This window comes from Bidens hawaiensis, unplaced genomic scaffold (assembly GCF_021521415.1).
Source record: "Bidens hawaiensis isolate Kalapana, Puna unplaced genomic scaffold, B.hawaiensis_p1.1 tig00012785_1, whole genome shotgun sequence".
NCBI lineage: Eukaryota > Viridiplantae > Streptophyta > Magnoliopsida > Asterales > Asteraceae > Bidens > Bidens hawaiensis.
Window position 1 is genome coordinate 229942 of NW_027492061.1, and position 9690 is coordinate 239631.

The following is a 9690-nucleotide window of genomic DNA, read 5'->3' on the forward strand; positions in this document are numbered from 1 at the left end:
ATCTCATCTTCAATCACAATCTGTGCTCCAATCTTCTCAATCTCCTCAATAGGCAGCACATCATCATCAAACATCACATCATCCTCTAGTACATCATCATCCAATTCTTTCAACGCATCGATCACATCATCATCATCATCAACCATCACCACCTCATCACCACCAACTGCACCCGCAGACTCCCCCTGAGCTGTGGAAGTCCCAAGAGCTTGAGTAGTTCTTGGCAACTCACCACCTGCACCTTTCGGTGCATTGGGATCATCGTCTCTATCAAAACGCTTCTTCGTCCTTAACTCGTCGCCTCTACAACCTGTCTCCCCCTGAGATGCCAAGAACTCCTTCATAGCATCTATAATTCTCCCATGTTCAACCAGGAGGGACGACTGTAATTGATTCTCTGCCACAAGGCGCTGAATAGCCTGGGTCTGGATAAAGTTTATCCTTGATTGCTCTGCCACGACCCGTTCAAGTGCAGCTATTCTCTCCGAGTCTGAGAGGGTTGCATCGAAATCAAACCTCATGTTAGATGTATCTTGAGTATACTGAGGAGGGATCTCGAATGTAACCGGGACATCAGAAGCAGTTGTGGACGTAACCGCAGGTGGTATCGTGACCGACAACCCCGCAGTTGCAACAACGGTAGACTCTACAAATTGTGCCACCACCTCTGAAGGAGTAAGCGTTGGAGGTGGTAACGACACAATCTCCGGAGTCATCGTCTGTAGTGTGATGGATGGGATGCCGACAGCTGATGTAGCCACCACGGGAACATCCGCGGCGCTTGTAACCTGTACAGACGTAGGAATAATCGACATACCTGACAGTGCGGATGGAGCGAAACGTACAACCCTTGAAGTCTCTCCAGCTCCCATACCTGCACCTGTCCTCTCCCGTCTTGAACGTCTAATTAACTTGTGGATATCTTCTTCCTCTTCTTCTGATTCACTATCATCCACCGTTCTCTTTCTCTTCCCTAACGTCCTCTCTCTAGTCACCAACATCCTCCTCGCCTCAACCATAACGTCATCAAGATCTGAGTCAGCCACCGTTGTAGCTGCTCTAGTAACACGCACTTCCCGAACCTGTGCAGCAAAGATCGATTCAAACATCGAAAATCTGAATCTGAATCGGCGACAGTGAGATCGATTCAAACATCGAAAATCTGGTGTTTCACAAGTTCGCCTAGGCGAAGTTATTCACAAGTTCGCCTGTTTAACAACATCGCATATATTTACAAAATCAACCCTTATAATTTGAACATTTTGCAATTAACTTTTAAAACTTCCCTTTAAGAATTAAATAACACGATCAAGTCCAAGTAACCAGTTATAAAATCAAACAACTACATAAAAAGAAAACTTTAACAATTAAAGTATAAGGGATCAAATTTCAGTCTCGATAGGGACTACCACGTTTTAGAAAAGATCCGAACAGGAATCATACTAATTACGTGACTGTCACATAGATTCGTGTTTAGCTGTATTATGACATATAGAGACAGGGTGTAAGCAGGTAATATACTTAAGATGGTTTTCATCGTTTCTGTGATACGAGTTAGGTTCAATTAAGCCTCAAAATTTAAGTGGGCAACAACTCAGAGATTATGATGCCTCATATCTATTCTCATGGCGTATTTGGCTTTCCCCAAGTCACCCCGAATTGACCTCGACCCTTAGTGTCTGATTAAGTTTGTAATTACTCTTCATCTCCTTCCCGTTCTCTTCCTTACTCCATGATTAAGAAGTCTTGATATGTTGAACTCTAGAATGTTTCAATAACTCATAAGTTTTTTTTTTTTTTTTTTTTTTTTTTTTTTTTTTTTTTATGATAAACATGTACATAGACTTCAGAGTAGTAACCAACAGCAAGTCCCGAATCTGGATCACTGCAGTTTCTTGAAACGCTATCTTCACGGGAATCAGAACACTTACGGGTTCGTGTATGACTGGGTAATCGCTTTTCTGCCTATCATTCGGAAAGATATATATGAAGACATGCAAAACTCGTAAGGAGTTTCCACGTAAAATCAAGTAGATTTAGTTTGTATCACATCTACTTTTACGCACCATAAAAAGTTACCATGACATACAATGACTGTCCTAAAGCCTTTTAAGCCTAATAACTTCACTAGTTAAGCACACAGAATCAGTATATCTATCATTTTCCAAGGTTGGATCAATTTTCTGTTAAACATAGCTAACGAACTTCTTACGAAGTAGTAGACTTGAAAAATAATTTCATTTCCCTTTTTAAAAATTTTTTTTAACATTAATCGCCCCGACCAAAACAAAGTCTTCAGGTAAACGGCTATCCTGAAGATCCAATGGATCAGCTGGACTGACCACATACTAGTATGTGTCCTTCTAACTAATTAATATGATCGACTAATTTTAAGCGAAAGACTGAAAACTCATCATAAACCGCCCCGGTCACTTTCAGTCCTTTGGTTAATGGCTATCCTCAAATTCTACAAGTAGAAAATGAGGACCGAAACTTATCCGAAGACAAGTCCTTCAAACTGAGGTAACCGACATATTTTAAGCGATAGTTTTTTTTTTTTTAAATATAACTTGAAAAGCATGGTTACTCGGGATTGATCATCCCATTCAACTCAATAAGGTTTTGAAATCTCGTTTTGTCAAACGCTTTAGTATATAAATCAGCGAAATTATCAAGCGTATCCACCTTTTCAAGCACAATCAGTTTCTTCTCAGCACAATCCCGTATAAAATGATGACGTATGTCAGTATGTTTAGTTTTACTATGCTTCACGGGATTGTTAGTTACTGAGATAGCAGCTGTGTTATCAATGCAAATAGGTGTAAGTAAGAAATTCAGACCATAGTCGCGCAATTGTTGTTGAATCCATAGAACCTGGGAGCAGCAGTTGGATGCTGCCATGTATTCTGCTTCACAGGTTGAAATTGCGACTGAAGTCTGCTTCTTGCATTGCCACGACACCAATCTGCCACCAAGATCCTCTTCACACCCTTCATGTGAGATTCCTTTGGGTTTGCCTGAAAACGAGCACAAAGACAAACAGCAAACATTATATCAGGCCTAGAAGCAGTTAAGTACATTAAAGAACCTATAATAGCCCGATACTGTGTTGGGTCCACATCTGCATCACCGTCTGACTCAGCACCCAATTTGTGATTGACGCAGATTAGAGTGTCGAATGGAGTGCTGTCCTCCATCTTGAAGCGTTTGAGCACATCATGGACATACTTGGTCTGATGAATGAACATCCCATCCTTCTTCTGATCAACCTGCAATCCTAAAAAGAAAGTTAGTTCATCCATAGCACTCATTTCAAACCTTTTCTTCATGACGTCCTCAAACTCCTGACACATGGAGACTTTAGATGCAGCAAAGATAATGTCATCCACGTAGACTTGCACCAGCAGGAAGTCGCTTCCTTCTCTCTTAACGAACAACGTGCTATCAATTTTCCCTCTTTCAAACCCATTTTCAAGCAAGTAATCTGATAAAGTTGAATACCAGGCACGAGGTGCCTGATGTAGTCCATACAATGCCTTGCTCAACTTGTACACGTGATCAGGAAAGTCTGGGTCAGGAAAACCCGGAGGTTGCTCAACATACACTACCTCATCAACCTTCCCATTCAGAAATGCACTCTTCACATCCAACGGAAATACCTTCATCTTCTTATAAGCAGCGAACGCCAAAAACAATCTAATGGCTTCCAACCTTGCGACAGGAGCGAACACTTCATTATAATCAATCCCCTCTTGTTGATTAAATCCTTTCACAACTAGCCTCGCCTTGTTTCTTATGATAATCCCTTTCTCATCTCTCTTGCACTTAAACACCCATTTTGTGCCTATCGCATGCACATTCTTCGGTTTTTCAACCAAATCCCATACTTCCATTTTCTTGAACTGAGCCAACTCTTCTTGCATGGCTTCGACCCACGAGCTGTCCTTTAAAGCCATTTGATAATTCTTCGGCTCAATCTGGCTGATAAAGCAGGTGTATAAGCATTCGTTGATTATCCCTTTCTTCTTGATGCTTGTGTAAACACAGGTGTGCTCATTCAAGCTACGTCTTGTTTATACACCGGAGGACACATCACCAATCACATTCTCCAAAGGGTGATCTTTATGAATTCTCGTGGTCGGAACAGAACCAACATGCAAATTGTCTTCCAAGTTAGAAGAGAGCTCGTCAATGGTTGTTTCATGCTGAGAGTGAAATGGATTGAAAAATTCTTCTTCAGTCGAGGCAGTAGGGGTATCGACAGCATTTGATGAGGAAGGTTGACATTTATCGATCAGCTGTCTTTGCAATAGATTTTCTTCCTCATCAAGGATCATCTTCGTAGCAACTCTCTCTTCTTCTTCAGCAATATCCAAATATGGTATGTTAAAAGACTTAAAAAGTTTAACATAGTCGAAAAACTCAGCAGGTCCGTTGCTTGGTTTTGGCGGTTGGTAACTTGTGATATCGGTGTTACACACCACCTCAACCTTGCTGGTCGATGTATTGAAGACACGTCTGTTGGGAGTCCCAACAACATAACCGACTAAGATTCCTTCATCGGCTACTTCACCAAATTTAGAATTTGTCTTCAAAATCGAACAAGGGGACCCGAATGGTTCAAGACCACTCAAGTTGGGCTTTCTCCCATGCATAAGCTCATAACACGTTTTACCAAGTCTTTTAACAGTTAAGACTCTATTCAGAACATAACAGGCTGTAGCAACAGCTTCAGCCCAAAACACTACAGGAAGTTTCGAATCAGCCAGCATAGTTCTGGCTCCTTCAATTAATGTTCTATTCTTCCTTTCAGCCACCCCATTCTGTTGCGGTGTATACGGAGCGCTGTATTAGTGTTCAATCCCTCTCTGAAGGCAGAAGATCTCCATCTCAAAATTCTTGAACTCCGTTCCATTGTCACTCCTGATGAACTTAACCCTTTTATCCATAACGTTCTCAACTTTGGTAATCAAATTCTTCACCATCTGAGCCGTTTCGTCTTTTGATTTCAGGAAATACACCCACGAATATCGTGAGTAGTCATCAGTGATCACCAAGCAATAAGAAGTTCCTCCTAGACTTTTTGCATTCACGGGACCGAAGAGATCCATGTGAAGCAACTCCAGAGTACTGGCAATTGAATTGACTTTCTTGGTGAGATGGGATTTCTTGTGCTGCTTTCCCTTCTTGCACGCTATACATTTATCTTCAAAATTGAAATTCTTCAAGGGAACGCCCAGCACAAGTCCATTCCTGACAATGTGGTTCATCTTCCGAAGATGAATGTGCCCCATTCTCCTATGCTACAATTCGGACTCTGATTCACTTGCTTTTGTCATAAGGCATGATTCTGCCGTGGCCATTTTAGTTGATCTCATTATCCATAATATATGTATTTCTTTCACGTGGAGCCTTCATCACAATCCACTCCTTTGGTATCTGAAAACCAGGTTTCAACACGATCGCCTCATTCTTTGTAAAGTGAACGGTGTACTCCTTATCACAGATCTGCGACACACTCAGCAGATCGTGCTTCAATTCTTCTACAAAGTTAACCTTCTCCAAAGTCATCTTTCCGTTTGACACCGTTCCCATTCCAGTAATCTTGCCACCACTTTCACCGGCAAAGCTCACTCTCCCTCCTTGAACAGGTTTCAAATCGTGTAACAAGTATTTGTTACCCGTCATGTGCCGGGAACAGCCGCTATCTACAACCCAAAGATTGTTGGCAACCCTGTTCAACTGTTCCTGCACAATAAAGCAAAAGATTAGAATTTAGGGACCCAAGACCAATTGGTCTTGGATCTATACATCCCAAACTTTGGCTTTCCAAAGTTAGTATCTCGGTAATTCCTGTAAGTCCCATTAGGATATCTCATTGAAGGTTGATAGTGAGGCCTACCAAACCTTTGTGAATTGAAAGAATTATAGCTTGTGGTTTGGTTATAAGCAGTGTAAAACTGAGATTTGTTTCTATGAAAACCTGAATTAGTCACATTTTTGAATTTTAAGTGGTTTTCATTTTTAGCAGCATGATAATTACTATTAGGTTTATTCTCAGCTTTAGTAGGCCTTACACCTCTGAATCGCTGATTCAGAGGGCAATTTGCAACAAGATGTCCTAATTGATTACATCTAAAACAACACCTATGCTCAACCTTTTTATCAACCGGTGTTTTAGATGTCGAGGCTATATTACCGCCCGTTCGTCTCACATATGGTGGGACGTACGGGTTTAGTGGAGTACTCCTTTTATTTGTTTTATCTTTTTCTCCACTAACACAACCTCCTCTTTTGCCTTACCAGACTCGGATGACTTATCCGAAACTAACGAGACTGGACTTTGATCAGAAATTTCAACACTAGAAACAGGCGAACTTGTTTCGCCTCTACTAACATTTGGTTCTTTAACAGTTACTTTAATTGGCACTGTCTGAGCAACCTCAAAGTCAACAGATTTCTGAACACTAGGGTTAAAAGTGTAATTGTGATTGTACGGTGGTGGAACCTCATGATAACCGATTCCTCCTCTCTTAGCAGAGGAACCTTGATCACTAACAAGGTGATCAAGAATAGCAGAAGAATTTCTGAACTGCTCCAGTTTTCGATTCAGTTCCACCACTTTCACCTGGTGGTCAGCAATCTGTTTTTCTCTCTCAGCAATTAGTTTGGTCTTTTCTTCCAAAGCTTCATAGCTTAAATCAATCCCTTCAATTTTTTCAGCAAGTTTTGTTTTTAAACTTTTAACATCTTTTTCACAAGCTTTTATTTTAATTTTATAATTATTTTCTCTTGATTTAATAAAGTGATGATCTTCTTTTAAGGTTTTAAATTCAGCATCCAAACTAACATACTGATCAGTTATGGTTGCTAGTTGCTCAGACAAGTTCTCACATTTTGAACAAGTTGGTTTAGAACATACCTCGGAGAGCTGGTCATTAACGTCTGCCATAAGAGCTTTTTCTTCTCCGGTAGCCTTCTCACTTTCTTCAGTTTCTACCTTTGCCAAATTTGCCTGCTCAAAAGTTTCTTTAGAAAGCAGGTTCCAGTTGTATTCACCATCTTCTCTGGATATCATGGCACTATAATCTTTTCTACCCTCACTTTGCTGTGGAGACCTACCCTGACTTCGTTCCACACGCTCATTCCTGCATTCTTTTGCAAAGTGACCGTTTTGTTGACAGTTGTAGCATCTCACCTTTGCCTTGTCAAACCCCGGCTTTCCACCGACAAACTTCCTTCCCGTCTTTCTCATAAACCTCTTTACTCTTCTCACGATCATGGCCATTTGCCATTGTAAATCCATTTCTTCCATATCGTCAGCATCAATCTGATTGTAATCTTCATCCAACATAGCTGGATCAACAATCTTCCCTTGAATGTAGTTCTCATAGGAAGCAATGAAAGAAGCATAGAGACCAAAATGCTCTTCAGCAGACTTGACACTCATAGGCATTTTGGAGTAGTTGTTGCTGGGAGAACTTGGAGAGCAACTACTCTTGCTTACCTGGGGTTGAGAACCACTCGATCCAGCTGCTACATAGCAAACATTCCCATTTGTGTTAACTGACACATGCCCCTCATGTGATGAGTTGGGGCCCGACTCTCCCTTTGTGTAGTAGGCAGCAGATTCAGTCTTCGATCCTGAGCTAGTGTTGACTTTAGCTCCATACATACCTGGATCTTGAACCTGATCCATAGGTGTCTCTTTCCTGACCATGTTAAGCTCAAAGGTTCTGAGCTTGTTGACTGTCGTTTCTAGATCATATGTGGGAAAGTCTTTGTCTTCCCTCATCAGCACAGTGTACATCTCCCATTTTGGTGGGAGAGCATCTAGAAGCTTCTCAACTATTTCTTTTTCTCGGTAGGAAATTGAATAGTTGCTCAATTCAGTCATCAGATGGTAATATCGAGTGATAATATCATCTAAGGATTCATTCTTCAAATACTTGAAGACTGAGAACTGGGTTTTGAGCAATTTTATCTTTGAAGCCCGGATTCCTGCATTCCCTTCAAATCTGTTCTCAAGAGCTTCCCAAAGCTCTCTTGCTGACGTATACTTTCTGAACGTATGAAGGATTTCTTGTGGAAGAGCCATAGTAATAGCAACATGAGCCTTGCTCTCGGCCTCATACATCTTTTTCTCTTCTTCTTCCATTTTACTATACTTTTTAATTTGATCACGACCTTCATACTCCATAACTGGTGGAATATAACCATCCTGGATGCATACCCACATCTTCGCATCCTGGTATTTGACATATTGTATGAACCGATCCTACCATGCAACGAAATCGGTTCCCTTCAGCAATCTTGGGGCCTTGGTAGCTGACCCTGCTTCAACTTCCATCTTCACTAACTCAGAGATGTTGATTGACGACATCTTTCCCGAAAAGTAAGAAACCTGAAAAATTAAGAAAATTTCTTTTTTTTTATTAAAGTACTGTAGGCGAAGTTACGGATAACTTCACTTGAAGTAGGCGAAGTTGTAGAGAACTTCGCTGATAACACTGCTGATTAACTTCGCTGATTCTTAACTTCGCTTGAGGTAAGCGAACTTAAGAGGTAGGCGAAGTTGTAGAGAACTTCGCTTGAATTATGAGAAGGTAGGCGAAGTTGTGGATAACTTCGCTTAACCTTATATCTTCGCTGAAACCCTACGAATAGTGACGGCAACTTCGCCTGATGAACACGAAGTTTCTGCAGATCTGTAAATCGGATTTTAACGAGGTTTTTGACAGTGTAAAGGCTTGAACACGATGATAGGAGGTAAGAATGATCAAAAACACAGAAAACACGTCCCGCGAATAGTCGAAATGGGACGATTTCTACACCCGCGTGAATATCCCGAACCACACAATCGAGCAAATGCTTTGATACCAATTGTAGGTTCCCTTGACGGATCACACGAGATATCCCGGTCTACTCAGGTGCGGAATCCCTGCGTAGAAAGCAAATCAAACAAACACACACGAACAAACCGAAACACGTTATATATTAATAACCGAACTCACGTGATATGAATCACTGATACAGACTCTCGATTAACTCAAACGACTAACTTCACGATTAACCCAAAACAATCCGTAACCTATATATAAATACACGACAACTTCGCCTGATATGTTCAGGCGAAGTTGTCCATAACTTCGCTTGTTCAACAAGTTCGCCTAGGCGAACTTGTTAACAACTTCGCTTAAACAAAAACATAAATAACATTACAGACTCGATTACAGACACTAGACTATGAACTACTGACTATGAACTACCGGGAGATAATCACATTCCTCCTTCGCTCGAGTATATTCCACGCTATCACGACGACACTGCCGATATCCTTACCCAATATCAAGGACTTCTGGCAGACTGTGGAGTACGATTGCCGCGTTGAGCCCCCGGTTATGCGAGCAACCGTCAACAACCACGAAGTTCAGTTCTCGTCTGAACAAATACGGGTGGCGTTACGTTTTGGAGAGGAGACTCGGGACGACCCAACTGACTTTGTGGCTCCGTTTCGTGATGGAGCATTCCTACGAATGGGCTACTCTGGTCCATTAGGTGATACCCAGAGGAGGAAGGGTTTCCTTCTAGATCAGTGGCGCTTCCTCATGCACGTCATGATTGTGTGTATGTCTGGGAGGAAGGCGGGTACTGACGGAATGGGTGCGACCATGCAGTCAGCAATGACTG